Raw genomic sequence first — 17,633 nt, 5'->3', positions numbered from 1 at the left:
CTACAGGTTAACCCATTCAAAACAGGTAAAAAAAAGCATGCAAAAGTAAAAAGAGAAGTCCCCTTACCTGCAGTCCCTCAGAGCTGTGAAATCCTGATCTCCAAATGCGCCGAACATCTCCAAAGCATCGCTCCTAGTTGAGAGTTTCCACCTGCAGCTGACATGTCTATTCCCCCCCGACACTTGCCTGTCAGGTCAACAGGTGACGGGGGCCAAAATAGCAGCAAGGCATGTTTGTGGCAGGTTAAGCTAAACATGTTTTTTTCACACTCTCAACTGGCAACGAGTCTAATTTGTAAGACATTAGCATGGCGATGAAGTATTTGGCTATACATGGGAATCCCTTAAAAAAAAGAAGAAGTGTGTTATGTAAACCGAGGCGCACAATGGGAGGCTCATTATCTGAAATTACCCTGTAGTCTTTCGCAACAACTCGTTAGGGCTTCCAGGTTTCTTGGCTAATTACTCCACATTTGCATAATTACAGTCAGGTGCTCGTTTAAATGACAGGCATTGTGCGGGGATTGGCATTTGAACGGTTTTGTCTAGTGAAGCTGGAGAAATAATTGCAAACATTGAGGCCTTTTGTTAAGACTGCCGTTATCTGACGCTGATCAGAAAAGATTAAAATGTGATTAGCATGTGTTTTCACTCAGATAATGATGTCTGTTATGACCTTTAGACTCTAATATACAGCTTGGAAACGAATATTGCCATCATAAAATCAGGTATATTTGGTTAAACAAGAGAGGAAGTGTTAAACTAAACTGTCAACAAGTGTGTCTGCCAGTGAGTAACTGCAGACTCAAGGTTAAAGCACACCACTTTTCTCACCTCGTCCACTAGGGGGCACTGTTACAACACCTTAATTCATGACTGGTTTATTCAATTCTACTGCGAGGGGGAACATGAGCTGAAAAATGATTATAAATATGGCCTTTTAGAGAGTCCAGACAGGGAAGATCAGACTGTTATTTTACGACACTGGTGGCCTTTTATATCTGTCATGTTGCAAAATATACAGAGCTGATTCAAAACGTCATTTTAATCCGCAGAAATGACTCCACTCTTTTTCCTATTTAGATTTCTAACACCTATCATGTAGAGGTCTAAGACCAAAAACAATGTCAGACATGTTCTTCTTCACATCAGGACTTTTTTTTCACCGTCAGCATCAAAACCCTTGGCCTTACAATCTTAATAGTTATATATTGAAGTACAATGTGCACATTACTATCAATTAATCAATCCAGCATTAGGCATATAGCACTTTTCTTTTTCACAAAAGGTAACACAAAGTGCTACACAAAAACATAAATAAAAACAATCCTACCCACATTATAAAAATACCACACATAACTTCATACTTGATTGACAAAAACATTTCAAACCAATGGAAAAATCAATAAACACAGGACTGAATAAAACAAGAATAAAAAATGCAATAATTAAAATGAATAATCAAGAATACAATTATACAATTATAATAAATACATTAGCCACCTTTAGGTCTTTCCACGTATGTTTATATACACTCTTATTTACTAGTTTACCTTTATTTTTTTATGGCACGTTTTTATTATATAAGACCGTTTTTTAACACTTTCTCGTGAATCTTTGGCCCAAAAATCCATTGTTTTTTGCTATATAACCCTCCTATTGTCTTCGTTTCCCCCCCTTACTTTGGTGTTCGTGGTCAAATTTGACCGGTCCTGTTTTAACTGCTATTACATTAACACAAAAACCATTAATCATCACCAAATTTCATTTAACACCCTTTCAAACTGTAAATATTGTATCAGACTACTGGTATACATGAACAACTGCAGTAAATACAGACACTGAACATGTATTGCGTGTGCCAGGTGTGATCCATGTGGGGGGATGGGCACATAAGAGTGTGTGTGTGTGTGTGTGTGTGTGTGTGTGTGTGTGTGTGTGTGTGTGTGTGTGTGTGTCCCAAAGACAACAGGAGGGACACTTAAAACCTCCATCTTAAGCACCACGGTATGATGGGGAAACAGGATTTACGGATGTATTGCACGTTTTCACTTTAACTTTGCATGTTCATAGCAGTTCATTATAAATATTTGTTGTTTTTATTCATCTTTAGTTGTACTTCATCCCTCTGATTCTAACCAGGGAAGATGTGTGGCCAGTAGTACCTGTTGTGAGTGATAATGAGCGCCTCTCAGATCCATTTATTGGCGTTTCCGCTACCTTCCCCCTTCACTTCCTCCCCCCTCGTCCCCTGTTCGCCAGGTGCTGCTGTCTGTGTTTAATGGCCTGTAGTGCGACTCTGCCGCATTGCATTCTGGGTGGTCTTCTCTGCCTCGTAGCCGGGGAACAGAGGGAGATAACGATGTGCTGATGGTGCCAACCACAACTCCACACAAGACACCGCAGATACTTTTCATTAAAAACGACATAACTCATCTTTTTCCTCTCCGCCAATATCACACCCTGAACTTCCTTTCCTCCCCGACAAGAGAGAGGTGTCGCTTTCTCAAAAAGGTGTCCAGTCGTGTCATTTTTCAACTCCTAACAGGGAGCCAAGGAATTTCTCCCTCCCATTGTTTGATGTGAACAGCACAGATACAAACTTAAATGGAAACACAGTACAGGTGGTGTCTGTTTCACTCGTATACAGAGACGGCAAAACAACACACATCCTTTACTCAAGCAGAAGTACAGATACTCGTGTTTAAAAATACTCTGGTGAAAGTAGAAGTACTGACTAAACTTCTTTACTCAAGTAAAAGTAAAGAGGGCTTTGAAATGTACTTAAGTAAAAAGTACCCATAACTAGCAGCTGTTTGAAAGAGTACCTGACCTCCCTTTATATTAATAGAACAATAATGTCATTGTTAGCTAATGAATGTTTCCATGCTGAACAACGGCAACATGACAACGTTTTCATTGGTCCCTCTTCTTTAGAGAAGACCAGGAAATGATGGATACACGGATCGTGTTCAAATCAATAGGCACGCAATGACTCTAAATAATAATGATCACGCCACCAAACACACATTCAAACTAAAGGAACCAGCCTGTTTGGAAAATGTAAGAAGTAGAAAGTACAGGTATTTGTGTTCAAAATGTAAGAAGTAGAAAGTACAGGTATTTGTGTTCAAAATGTAAGAAGTAGAAAGTACAGGTATTTGTGTTCAACATGTAAGAAGTAGAAAGTACAGGTATTTGTGTTCAACATGTAACAAGTAGAAAGTACAGGTATTTGTGTTCAAAATGTAAGAAGTAGAAAGTACAGGTATTTGTGTTCAAAATGTAAGAAGTAGAAAGTACAGGTATTTGTGTTCAAAATGTAAGAAGTAGAAAGTACAGGTATTTGTGTTCAACATGTAAGAAGTAGAAAGTACAGGTATTTGGGTTCAACATGTAAGAAGTAGAAAGTACAGGTATTTGTGTTCAACATGTAAGAAGTAGAAAGTACAGGTATTTGTGTTCAAAATGTAAGAAGTAGAAAGTACAGGTATTTGTGTTCAAAATGTAAGAAGTAGAAAGTACAGGTATTTGTGTTCAACATGTAAGAAGTAGAAAGTACAGGTATTTGTGTTCAAAATGTAAGAAGTAGAAAGTACAGGTATTTGTGTTCAAAATGTAAGAAGTAGAAAGTACAGGTATTTGTGTTCAAAATGTAAGAAGTAGAAAGTACAGGTATTTGTGTTCAACATGTAAGAAGTAGAAAGTACAGGTATTTGTGTTCAAAATGTAAGAAGTAAAAAGTCGTCAGAAAAATAAGTAGTGGAGTAAAGTACTGATACCAGATAAATGTACTAGTAATGAAGTATTTGTACTCCACTGCTTCCCACCTCTGTTATATATATTCCCTGTGTGTCTCTGCTCGTTATCTGTTGAAGGAGTTATCAGGCTCGGCCACACTAAGGGAAGGTTGATCAAATCTCTGGGGAGTATTTAGGTCACTGGAGGAAACCATGCAGAGTCGGATATATTCAGCTCTGGCAAAGAAAAAAAGAAGAGCAGCTGATATCATTTGTACAGTGCAGGGAAAGAGCTCACCATTCAAACATTGGACAATGATTAAAGCATCAGCACAAACACGTTATTGGAGCATTGCGACTGAGTCATACCCCGCAAAGTTATTGGGTGACAAACTCCCGGCATAAACTCCTGCTTATTGTTTACAAGCAGAAGGCCCTCCAGATAAAATTGTAAATCCCCTCGGTGCAGCGGGGGCTGTGACTGCACAAACGCTGCAGGGATGATTCCTAGCGTGTGGCAAAATGGAAATGTGTTTCTCTGCTGAGGAGCTGAAACTGTTGTGACCCTGTGGTTGAATACTTAATGGGAGTCTATCCGTATCCCAGTCCTATCTCTCAATCCCCTAAGCTTACCCCCCTTTAACAGCCAAATAATGCACCACATATTTCTCCAGCTCAATCCCATGATACCTCCCTCTTATTGGTTTTTTCGCTATACACACAGCAGGAGCTCGGCTATACTGCTACGCTAGCTGAATGCCAACAATGTTGAGGCATGTTATTGTGTCTTTATGCATCACCCTCTCTCCTGTATTTATAGCTCCTCTGTGAGTTCTTCCCTCTCTCCTCCCTGCTCTGTTTCTTTTCAGTTTCACCTGTCAGCATCTCCATCTCTCACTATATCCTTTACTCCACCTGCTACTTTTCTCCTTTCACTTCCCCCACGCAGACCTGTTCTCACTCTCCTGTAACGCCTGCTCTCTGCAGACGTCCATCTTTATTTATTGCAGCGTTTTGGCGGTATCACTCCACAGCAGGCACGTGCACAGGATGTTAGAGGGGCAGGGGCCCACATTCAAAAGAGGGAACCCTGTACATTTTTGTGTCTTTTGCATAAATCTCTGAAAATCTACTTTTGTGACTGAGTTTTAAGGGATATTATTACTCGGAAATGTTGGGTTCCCCAAAGTGTTATGTTAGACATGTAATGTACGGTTCCCCAGCACATAGAAACTGCCGGATGCTAACCTGCATATGTTGGGCAATTCACAAAATTAGCATAACTTGCATAAATTAAAATGAATGGCATTATAGCCTTATGTAAACAATAGTTACAAAATGGCCTGGCCAATTTGAACCCTTTTTGAGTGTTTTTGGAGGTTATTGAGGATTCTGAATCCATATCCGACATTTTCAGAATAGAAAAATGACAGTTTTAACCAGAGAGTGGCCATATTTGTAATCTCAGTGGACTGATTTGTACTACCTTGAGTGATTTAATGATATGGAGAGCACAAGATTGTTGTTACTTTGACATAAATCTAGTCCCGGAATAGCTACTTTTGTGACAGTTTTAAGGGATATTATTCTAGTTGCTAGCATAGTGAACCCGGAAATGTTGAGGACCCCAAAGTTTTATGATAGAAATGTATAGTACGGGTCCCCAGCACATAGAAACTGCCGGTTGCTAACTTGCATATGTTGGGCAATGGAGGTTATAGAGGATACTGAATCCATATCTGACATTTTCAGAATAAAAAAATGGCAGTTTTAACCAGAGAGTGGCCATATTTGTACTCTCAGTGGACTCATTATGAATACCATGAGTATGTTACAAGCATTGGATATAGAGAGCACAAGATGAACATTATTACCTCTGCTGTAGACAATTATTTTTCAAATAAATATTCAATCTGGTTAATCCAAATGATTCAGAGTCCCCTAAATCTCCCAAATGGACCCAACATTTATCAAAATCAGCCCAGAGAGTACACATATTGGCATTTTCGGGTTAAAACTGCTATTCTTGATCAAGAAAATGTCAGCAATGGACTCAGCATCCTCAATACCCCCCCAAATCACTCATATCACTCCAAAATAGGCCAAGCCATTTTTGAACTAGTGTCAACATACATTAGGCTATAGAGATAATTAATGCTACATACATGAAGACATGTAATGTAGGCCTACCACCTTCTCAATTAAGGCACTCGGATTAAAAAACGGGCAGTAAGAAGATGCTGATTTTATACGGCTAAGATACTATAACTATGTGCCTACAAATTCTGTAAACGTAATTCACATTATCTTCTCATAACTAGGCAGAAAATTACAAAAGCAACACATAAGGTTTTTGTGTAATAGACAGAGGTTTAGGGCTGTTTAACTTTACTTTATGTCAGACAATTTCATTAAATTCTAAAGGGCAGTTGCCCCCTTTGAGGTCTTATTTTGTTATTGATCGTCACATGCTCGTGCATCTGTATCCCTCCCTCTCTTTGTCTTTGCATTAGCTTAATTGAATCTTCCACTGGCGTTTATAAAACGACGTGATGTTAAGTCGTGGCTTGTTACTCCCTTTGCATTGATTTCTCTGTGGTGAAGCTAATAGCACCTGACTGAAATATGCTCTCATTCACTCTCTCTCTCTCCCCTTACAAAACTGCACCCGATGGAAACACAGCGCTCCTGCAGGTGTAAAAATAGTGTCAAATCCTAACAAAGGCGAATCTAGAACGAGAGATAGCAGAACGGGAGAGGATGGGAGGGGGTGTGGGGGCAGAGTTACGCGTTGTTCAGAAAAGAAAGGAAACTCAGGGTTCCACAGTCTGCATATAAATATTCCATTAACTTCAGCCGGCTCCATAACGGCAGCAGCGCGGCTGTGCATTCAGCGCCTGGAATTTGAAATGAAATTATTGTGGGAGGTGTGGAGCGAGGTAGCGGCGGCAGCGGCGGTGAAATAGCCGTTTCCTTTCTTCCAATTTTCTCCTTTTCCTTCTTTCGCCCCTTTCGCCTTATCACGGGTGACACTAATCCAATTTCAGCTCTGCTTGTGACAGCTCTAACGTGGTTTTGTGTACCGATTCCACCCCCTATGTGCACTCACACACACAAACATGCATACTCCAAAAGGTCACCTACAGTATCCAGCCAATACAGAATGTATCATACAGTACATACACACTTTTATGAGACCTATCCATTCATGATTGCACACAGACGTATTAGTCTAGGAGGGAGTGCAGCATCTGAAAGGTCAGTTGAGCCACGAAATAAGCTGCAAAATCACACGTCGTAAAAATATCTGTACGAGCCCATTGGTGAAATGTAGTGAGTAATGATGAGTATTTTCAATGTATGCTGTTTTATACTTTAACTCTACTACATTTCTGGGGCAACCATTGCACATTTTACTTCTCTACATTCATTTGAGGGCTTAAGCTACTAGTTATTTTGCCGAATTAGATTATTAATAGTAATCAAATAATACATTTTGATGTTAACAATCTGGACGTTGGGGTTTAAACTGCAGCCCAACATGTATATGTATCTTTGAGCAAGATAGTTGACCACAAGTCGCTCCAGTCCAGATGGCCAACGGTGTGTGAGTGTGTGTCAATATTAGCATCCTTGGGCAGGTGGCCCCTTGTATAGCAGCCTCTGAATCTGTATGTGTATATGTGGGTGAATAACTTGTATGTTAAAGACTTTGAAGAATTGTCAAGACTAGATAGAGCAGAATATGAATACAGTTCATTTACCATAAATAATTCAAATAAACTCCATTCATACCAGGAGTAACACCATCAAGAGATATACATTAATAAACTGTTAATTATAATCCAATAAGGTAATGTGTATGATTCTGAAATGGGCCGTTTTGCAGGACTTTTACTTTTGGTACTTTAGGTATATTTTGATGCTAATACGTTTGCACTTTCAATGCAGGACTTTTACTTCTACCGTAATATTGCTATACTCACTATGTATTGGTAATTTGCTATATGAAGTATTGCTACTGTTAATTTAGTCTATATTTGAGTACTTCTTCCTCCACTCTATAAGTGTATACTTTGGGTTTTCTTGGCTCAGTGACTCACTTCCTAAATTAAATCCAAAAACTTCATGCTGAAACTTTCTGTCTCGTGACCTTGGTAAATAAAACTGGAACCATATTTCAGGGGTAAAATAGGAAAGCATGCATTCTTTGGGTAAAACAAGCCTACAATGAAGTTTACATACAGATGAAACCTTTGAGCAGTGGCGAGCCGTGAGCTTTATACCTAGGCCCTCTGACCCCCTCCCCTTCCCTCGAAAAAAAGAAAAAAAAATAGTTATTACGTCACAGCGTATACTTCAGCGGAATATCAAAACAACGGCCCAGGGTGCAAAACGCATCAATGACAGCGACCCTCTACCACACAAAACAACACCTGTGAACCCCATTTGTGTTCTTTGACAATGAAAATGATATTGCATTGTGTTTGTTACTTTCGTTGCAGTTGTATGTCTTAAGTGTAATTTGGCATGCTTTTATTTTGAAGGCGAGTTCACGCTGTTGACAGGAAGTTGTTGTTGCTATGGAAACAAGAAAAGTTTCACAGCGGGCGGAACTTGTCATAAAGTCCGCGATAATAAAACCCACCCATTTAGAGGGAAGATATGATTGGTCAATTGTACTGTCATTTGACATTACTCTCTCGTTCAGTTACTATAGCGGGCCCTCTGTGAATCGCAGAGAGGGCCAGACGAGCTTCTTTCATGTAACCCTTCACATTCAACAGAGACTGAACAGGCAGATTCGAAGGATTTATTTCTTTGGAAATGTTATTTTAAATACAATTAAATCAATTTTTTTTTCGGTAAAACTAATGAAAAATATACAAAAATAATATTAAAAAAATATATATTTAAAAAAATATATATTTTTAAAATGTTTTTAAATATTATTTTTTGGAATATCTTAGGCCCTCACAGAGGGCCTAGAGGGCCCTGACGGCTCGCCACTGCCTTTGAGAATACTGAAGTTAGAGATCCTTAATGTTCTTTTCTTTGTAAGGTATGGTATTGGTTGATACAAGTCTTTGAAACAAGTTGAAATTCAACGCTAAAGGGCTTCCCAGTGCGTTTGAAAGTTAGGCCAAGGGATCCTGACCAAACGTCAATATAGGATGAGTTGGAAGTATTATGTTAACCTTTAATCAGATGATCAGATTCCTCGAGGGAATCTACAGTTTCTTTTGTAAGCCATTAGGCTATTTTAGGCATTTCTGTTGTATGCAATGGTAAAGAGAACTGTATCAGTGGTAATAAGACCACTTACAGTATGATTGTGTCCTTTCACTCCCAACAACAGGTGGATTTATTGCTCAGTCTCATGGGGCCGCTGTTGGTGGAAGAATAAGTCTCTGTGATGGATTCCTCTCAGTTTGATTATTGCAGATTTGTGAGATTAAAAAAATAAACCGGTGGTTCTTTGATTCTGAGTGACGGACACCAAAGTCGGACATTTGCCATTGAAGTCTTGGAAATTGATATTACGGTGGCTGTAATTGAGGAAAAATACAAAACAAACAACAAGTCCATAAATTGAGGATAACACTAGATATTGTTCTTTAAAAGTACAAATGTAGACCATATCAGATTCAAAGTGAGTTGAAATCATTCCCCCAAACACAGAAAGGCTTACTTTTCATGTACAGTGAAATCTTTAGTCACTAACATTCAATATGTCATGTTTTCAGACCCTGACCTGTGTTTAACGGGACGTACTGGGACCATTTGTAACTCCTGTAAGTCAGTGACAAAGGCGTAAGTAGCGTGACGTTGTTAAAGCAGCTAAGCCTTGTCGGGGGGGGAAGTCTGATTGGATGGATTAGTCAATGAAGCGAGAGACTTGTTGAGACTGCTGATCATTTCCTGTTTCCTACCAACAGCCATCGTTGTTCTTTGTTAACCTGTGCCATAATGTTTTTTAATTTTGTGGCAGCAATTATATTTACTCTAAGGAAATGATGGTACTTGTGATTACTATTTTGACGTACTTTGGTTACTTTTCACTTCTACTCCACTACATGTACATTTCAGAGGGACATTCAACGTATTGCTTATTTTAGTTACTCATATTTACACAATCTACTTTTTACAAATAAAACACATGATATGCTTATATGACACGATGCAGTCCTAGTCTACAAAGTACTTTTAATAGCCTTTAAAATTGAAGATTGAAGATGAAAATGCTCCTAAATGTAATTGTTTGAGATAAAAACAGAATGACACTTTTCAGTTTTAATATAATACTGTTTGGAAATGCCTTTTTCACTTCTGCAATTACCAACATACTTGTGGTGGCAAATGACACATTTCTTTGTAATTGTACATATCCCTGTTCGTTTCATTACATGATACTTGTTAGACGCTTTTATCCAAAGCGACTTACATACTCCGTACTGTGGACAATCCCCACAGGAGCAAGTTGGGGTGAAGTGTCTTGCCCAGGGACACAACCACATGCTGACTGCAGTGGGGTTTGACCCTGTGACCCCCTGATCCGAACACCAACGCACAACCCACTGCACCACATGCCTCCGTTTCATGGATAATATGATAATAAAATCTGACATATTGAGCCTTTAACAGGGTTTTTAGTGGAAATTAGACAATGAATGATGAGTTTCAAGGCATTGCGTTGATAAAATGAAGAATTTCAAAGTGTTTCCTCACAATCAGGGCTTTAATGAGTTGCTTTTATGAGCAGAGTAACTGGAGGCTCAAACAGATGCTGCGGCTCGGTGTAGATTTCACACCTCCGTCGTGTTATTATCACGCAGCGGACATCACATCTCCGAGTGAAGTGAGGACACCGAAGGCGGTTGCATATGTGATAAATGAATTGTAATAATGACTATCAGGACTTTATTCCTTTTATCTTCTTTCTGTCTGCGCGTTTCGGCTTTTATGTGCAATTTACTGATCTGCCATCTGCCCACGCTGATTTATTCGGGCCAAACAGCTCACTCTGGACTGATGAAACCAAATAGCAGATAATTGAGACCCATTGTTAGCGACGCTGGCAACAACTCTGTTTTGATTTTATGCTACAAATCCCAACGCAACTACACCTGTCATTTAATAAATGACACCCATTTGGCATATGGGGTGATTCATATCTATTCACGTCGTGTAGGCTCAGCAGAACTAGTTGAGTTTCTGCTCCTGTGATGTGGCAAAGAGTGTGTGTGTGTACTGAGAGAGGCTCTGTGAAGTGAAGCAAACTTTTACATTTTATTTTCGTAACCTGAACAAGTTCTGAAAGAAGCAGTTCTCCTCCCAACGCGTGGCTCTGCAGTGTCCACACAACACAGGAAGCGGAAAAGACAAGAACAAAAAGACACTGATCGGATTGTTCTCCCACGACTCTTACACACACGCACGCACGCGCACGCACGCACACACACTCTTACAAAGGCGCTCACATGCATGCACACACACTCTTCAGCACATGAGTGAGCATCCCATTTCCTCCTCTTATTCCCAGAGTGCCTGCTGGGAATTGTTTTTCAATTGTGATTTTTTGTATTCTTTTAGAGTAGTGCGTTTTCAGTTATTTTGCACGGACTGGTGGCGATGTCTGAATGGGCGCCAAGGTCACGGAGTCTCTGCCGGGATGCTCCGCAGAGAGATGAGAGAAAACAAACGGCGGTGAAACAAAGAGCCAACATCACCCACAGCAAGGGAGGTAATTGCATCAGAAAGTGGTAATTTAAAACAGGGTCGTGGCTACGCTGCAGTAGGCCCAACAGAGTGTGTGTGTGTGTGTGTGTGTGTGTGTGTGTGTGTGTGTGTGTGTGTGTGTGTGTGTGTGTGTGTGTGTGTGTGTGTGTGTGTGTGTGTGTGTGTGTGTGTGTGTGTGTGTGTGTGTGTGTGTGTGTGTGTGTGTGTGTGTGTGTGTGTGTGTGTGTGTGTGTGTGTGTGTGTGTGTGTGTGTGTGTGTGTGTGTGTGTATATACTTAAGTGTATTATCTAAGACAACTGAACAAAGTGACCTTAAAGTGATTTTATTTATAAGAAAAGCTGCCTTTCATGAAGCATATTCAGGCAGTAGCCTAACACTGAAACTCATGAGCACAGACTACAGTTTAAAAAAGATGAATTAAAATCTGTGCTGACAGAAAATGCTCCGTTTTAGTTTAATACACACAGTTAAGCTCACACACACTATTTTATGAACATATCGGTTCACCTGCTGAACAAATGAAGCAAAGAAAGTGAAAACCATAAAGTAGATTCAGGCAGTAGAAGTATACATTCACACTTAAAGTATTATCCTCAGAGAAGAGATAACATCTGATCCTTTTACAACAAACACGATATGCTCTTTTTAGGTTTTTAATAACACTATTATCCTGCTAGTAATCCACAATTGAGGTAGTGTAACAGTAATCTTTACACCCTTTAAAAGTCCCAGCCTGGGAGATCATTGCTGTATTTTGACACTGAAATAATGGACGAACTTCACTTTCAGTTTTATACACATTCGTCACAAACTGTCATTATACCAAGGCTGAAACCTGAGAATTACTGTAACAACCAGGGCGATGAGGTTATGAAATGCATTGTGGGTAATATGGGGCTCTGCTCGGCCTTGAGCTGCTCTGTTATTATTTGTATTATTTGCGAGATACCATCAGCAAAGTATTAGAAAGTCTAAATGTAGCGTGCGTGCGTTAATACGTTTTTTTTGTTGCACTTTTCTGAATCCTTCAAAACTCAGTTATATTTCTCCATTGATAAACAAACCTTCACAAAGTCCTAAGCAGTTATTTCTTGTTACAAATAATGCTCCAAACTGTTGTCTGTCCATACAATTATATAGATTTTATAGATTTTTACTGATGGGAAAATCGCATACTTGTCCTTGATAGAACGACAGCAGCCTCTCTGGCTAAAGCAAAGCTGCTTATCCAGTTTAAATAAAGCTTACTGACTAAATGTGAAATGTTTTACTACAAAAATATAACATTTGTGGCTAAAAATCCCTTTAAAACCAACAATATTCTGTGGAACCCACGGCACTATCAGAAACGTCGCTATCAGAAACAATGCGCGACGTGTTTTGGACGTAATATGGTCTGTGTTAAATTGTTTACATTAGCAAGCATCGCTAAGCAGAGCTAACCTGTACTGGAGAGAGTATGTGTGAAGAAGCAGGAAATTAAAAAAGGAACTCACCTTGTGGTAAAGAAAAAAGAGAAAAAGCATTTGAGCTCCATACTGTTTCAGAAATAATCCTTGATGAGGTTTGGAACATGATGGCATTTAATCACGGCAGCATTTAGCTGAGTATCTCGTAGAATTCTGAGCAGGCATTAGCTCCTCCTCCGTTTTTGTTTTTTCAAGCTAAGGACCCCGAACCGGCAGTTCTCTAACAGGGCTGAAACAGAGGGATATGAGGGATGTCTAAAATGCATGATCTGTTTGGTATTTTGAGCAAAACACATCATAGACATGTTTTTAATATTTTTGTATATATCTGAGACCCATAATATACGCCTTAAAACGGCATGATAGGTGACCTATAGCAGCCGATGAGTCCCTGTGACACTGTTCAGGGCCATGAGCTGGTTAAACGCCCCCTGCTGGATCCACAGCGCACTGTTTCTGACTGAGCTCTTCAAATGGTCCGAGTCTCCCTGCAGACCAACCCAGTCTCACAAAAAAAACTTGAAATAGCTACGTTGGTCGACAGGGCAAGACGTAGTTTATTCACAAATAACCCCTCTCAAAACGTGACATGGACACCATTTTTTCCTATTCATTTCTAATGACCACTGTCCATGTCACGTGATTGCAAACTATCCCAGCGTGAGAAAAAAACAACATGGCGGATACCCGATTTATTTTTTGTGGAAAATCCTAAATTGTAGAATAGCTTGGCCGTTAAAATGCTTTTTGATTACATTTCTAGCGAGAAGAAATGCAAGAATGTTTTTTGTGAGACTGGGTTGTGTGAGTGTGGACCGGATCTATAATCCTGCGTCTCTCTAAAGACTCTTCTGGAGAGCAGATGATACAGAAAGTGTCCCTCTGCAGCAGGACTTCCTTTTATCATCCGTGACAGTGTGCATCAGCGTCTGCTGCTAACACATCTCTGCAGTAACGTCACTGATGTTTCAGGAGGTTGATGTTTCAGTGCTAAAGTGGTATCAAAATGGAAGGTACAAACACCACACCTTTGAAGAAGAATACTTTATGACTCCCACAAGGGTGTTCACTCTGTTATTGTGTAAAGTACAAATACATTAAGATTGTATACATTTAACGAAGAAAGACACAATACTCACTGTGTCACATTTACATTAAACGATTAATAAAATGCACGAGAAGCAGGCGTCTTTTTCCGACTGCATGTTCTTACTTTGCAAAGGCAGCTACCACGTCATCCGGCAGTGGCTCAGTCAGTAGGGGCTTGGACTGGGAGCCGTAGGGTGTGGACTGCTACTTGGAGAGGTCCCAGTTCACCTCCTGCCCTGCCGTGGTGCCCTTGAGCAAGCTACCGGACACCCCCCTTCCCCCCTCACTCCCATTGCTCCCTGGGTGCTGTACAATAGCTGCCCACTGCTAGTACTAGACTCCTGGTACTAGGATGGGTTAAAAGCAGAGAACACATTTCACTGTGTGCTCTGCATGTGTAACCATTACAGAGGGTTTCATCCCTCCCTCCCAATTCTATTCTATCTATTGGTTTGAAAAAGTGACACAAGTACATTTTGGCTGAAAGCTTGTCTGTGTGTATATAAGCTGATCCACAAACAGAGAATTGAGATCCACAAATACAAACTGGATTAAAAAATGCCCGATCAAAAGTTGTACATTTTAGAAAGATACACACAAATGCTTTTCATTTATGTAAATTGTTTATATTATTGACCGATTCTATTTTTATTTGTGGAATTTTGTGTGTGTTTGAAGATCCTTTTTTGTATCTGCAAATACAATGTGAGTTTACAAATATTTGTCTGTATTTGTAGAAGGTGTTTTACATTAGCAGATTACACATTTACACACGGATTATTAATCTGTTCACACAAATCAAATGGAAACACCTACCTCCATAGCATTAGGTCTGAAACACATGCATTGTATGGAGAGCCATATTGCTTTTGATGCCACTTTGATTTATTTCTAGATCACTGCCATTAGTTTGAACATATATAATGTATTTTATGTTTATTGTGTGAATAATATTTAATCTGGCAGAAGAAATAGTTCCAGTTTCCTTTCACTGGAGATCTTTGCAGGAAAGTGAATGTTCCTCTGCTTTAGAAACTGAGATTAAAACTACCTCCAGAATGTTTTTATAGGATAAAAGCTAACCTGAATTATTGACATGGCACTTTGACATCAAAGTTCTGCAAAGAAGAGCTGTACGCTTTTGAAGCAGTTTGTACAAATTACATTTTCTGTGACCGACAGTTTCTTGCAATCCATCAGAATTTAAATTGCCTTGAACTTTTTGGGGGAAAGTTGTGTGAGATATTGGTGCGACATCCAACCATGCAGTATGTCTGTGCAGAGCTCCATTATTATTCATTTACTTTTTGCATATATGCTCATTTTTACAGGTTATAAATTGTGATTCGACAAGTTGAGTTCAAGTGATGAAAAGACGGATACAGTGTGTTAGGAAAATACTGAATGTATTCTTCCAATATCAGAGTACACATGATAACAAAGGTACCCCAACTGTAGCTGTGGACATGACAGGATGTATGATTACCTAGAAGAGCATCAGGACTGTTTTAGGCATATGATAGCTATGTGATTAACATGATGATTCAGCCTCTATGGAGATAGACATATGACAAGCATGCTCATTTCTGACGTGGAACTAATCTGAAGTAAACATTGAATACTGCAGATTTTTGAGAAAAAGTAAATTTTTTGAGAAAAAGTCAGAAATTTGAGATTCTTTGGAAAAAAATATCTGAATTTTGATATTTTTTGAAAAAAAAATCTAAATTTTGAGAAAAAGTCCGAATTTTGAGAAAGAAATCAGAATTTGGGGGAAAAGTCGGAATTTTGAGAAAAAAATCTGGATCTTGAGAAAAAAATCTGGATTTTGAGAAAAAGTCAGAATTTTGAGAGAAAGTCAGAATTTTGAGAAAAAGTCAGAATTTTGAGAAAAAGTCAGAATTTTGAGAAAAAGTCAGAATTTTTAGAGAAAGTCAGAATTTTGAGAAAAAGTCAGAATTTTTAGATTTTCAGAAAAAAGCCAACATTTTGAGAAAAAACTCAGTATTTTGTACATGACAGGATGTATGATTACTTAGAAGAACCGGTATTCCTCCATCTTGTGACTGTGTAACTCCCTCTCTTGGATATCAGCATGTGAAGGACACTGTTCAGGAACTAGTTGATGCTCTGTATGTGATGACTACTTCCATTCTTGAGAGGATCAGAAATACATGGATCCTGAGATTGAAGCTCAAGCCGGTGACCAGTAATATTTTTCCAACACAGTGCACAGTTTTTTTGTGTACTTTTGAAATCTTGTCCTACATTGTTGAGACACATTTCGCCCTTGTACTATGTTTTTCTTGTGTTTTGCCCTTGTGTTGGATGTATCGCTGAGCGGCTGTTTTTGGATGCTGAGAGTCAGGTCGCTGCCAAGTGATCGAGTCTTAGCAGGCGCCTCACAGCAGGGGGTAAATGGACACCAGATTGTTGCTCTCATGTGTTAAACTCATCAATGAGACGACTGCCAAAGTGCAAAGATGCTTGTCTGTAGTTACAGGCTCTATTTAAAAGGAGGTGATGATAAATGATATATTAACATACTGAATGTACAAGATATTATGGAGATTTTTTGTTGACCTTGAGGCGATTCATTTCTAAACCGAAGGGAGGATGTTGATCATAGTTTAATATATTTACATGTTTTGTTCTTCTTTTGTTTTTCACAGCTGTGATTATATGCGTTCTACAGTATTGTAATACTACATGGTAAGTGTTTGCCACAGCTTAAGAGTCAAAACTGATCCAGAAATTACAAATCTGCTCAAAGATTGTACGTCAACCCTTTGTAAAAACTCTCAAAGAGATGTCCTGAACAGAGAATATGATTTGTTGGAAAAATGGAAATGTAGGGTCCTAAGATTGAATAGGGTTAGACTGAAGCACTGTTTTCTGAGTTAAATCCCAAATCAAATGATGTGGTCTTGAACATATCGTCTTCAGTGATTGTAATGCTATGTTAAATCGTTATTTCGTTTGGTATCGTTTGGTATTTTATAGTTTTGGTATTGCATCATATTTACTCTTTAATCATATATTTTGGTATCATATCCTACAGTATTGTTTGGTATCGGATTGTTATTGTATTGTTTGGTATCATATCATATCGTTTGGTACTGGATTGTACCGTATTGTTTAATATCGTTTTCGTATTGTATCTTTTTGTGTCGTTTTGTATCGTGTGGTAACGAATAGTTTTGATATTGCATCATATTTACAATTTAATCTTATAGTTTGGTATCATATCCTACAGTGTTGTTTGGTATCGTATCGTTTTGTATCGTAATATTTGGAAATATTAGGGTATAATTTGGTTTAATTTAATTGTATCATATTGTTGGTACGATATTGTTTAGTATCGTTTTCATATATCGTTTTGCATCTTTTTGTATGATTTTGTATCGTATCATATCGTTTTGTGTCGCATTGCATAATTTGCTATATAATTACAGGTTCAGGGCTCGTACACACGATGTGAAAACAGCTAATTACTGTCTTGCCTTTTGTGTAATGGAGACTGGGCAATAAATGGATTACAGCCATCTTTTAAAAGGTCACAATTAAGAAACCAGCTCTTTGATTACACCCTTT

At 38.9% G+C, this 17,633-nt stretch overlaps 1 protein-coding gene across 1 annotated transcript in view; it reads right to left on the bottom strand.

Annotated features, from left to right (window-relative positions):
- LOC117494909 (soluble guanylate cyclase 88E-like) overlaps positions 1-126 on the bottom strand; it is a 37,717-nt gene extending 37,591 nt beyond the window's left edge. The window contains exon 1 of the mRNA XM_034145911.1: positions 68-126. The gene's annotated coding sequence lies outside the window, so the exon portion shown is untranslated. The remainder of the gene's footprint in view (positions 1-67) is intronic.
- Positions 127-17,633: the final 17,507 nt, after the last annotated feature.

Source organism: Trematomus bernacchii, unplaced genomic scaffold (assembly GCF_902827165.1).
Source record: "Trematomus bernacchii unplaced genomic scaffold, fTreBer1.1, whole genome shotgun sequence".
Taxonomy (NCBI): Eukaryota; Metazoa; Chordata; class Actinopteri; order Perciformes; family Nototheniidae; genus Trematomus; species Trematomus bernacchii.
The sequence above is the reverse complement of the archived record's forward strand: the minus strand, read 5'-3'. Positions and strand labels throughout refer to the sequence as shown.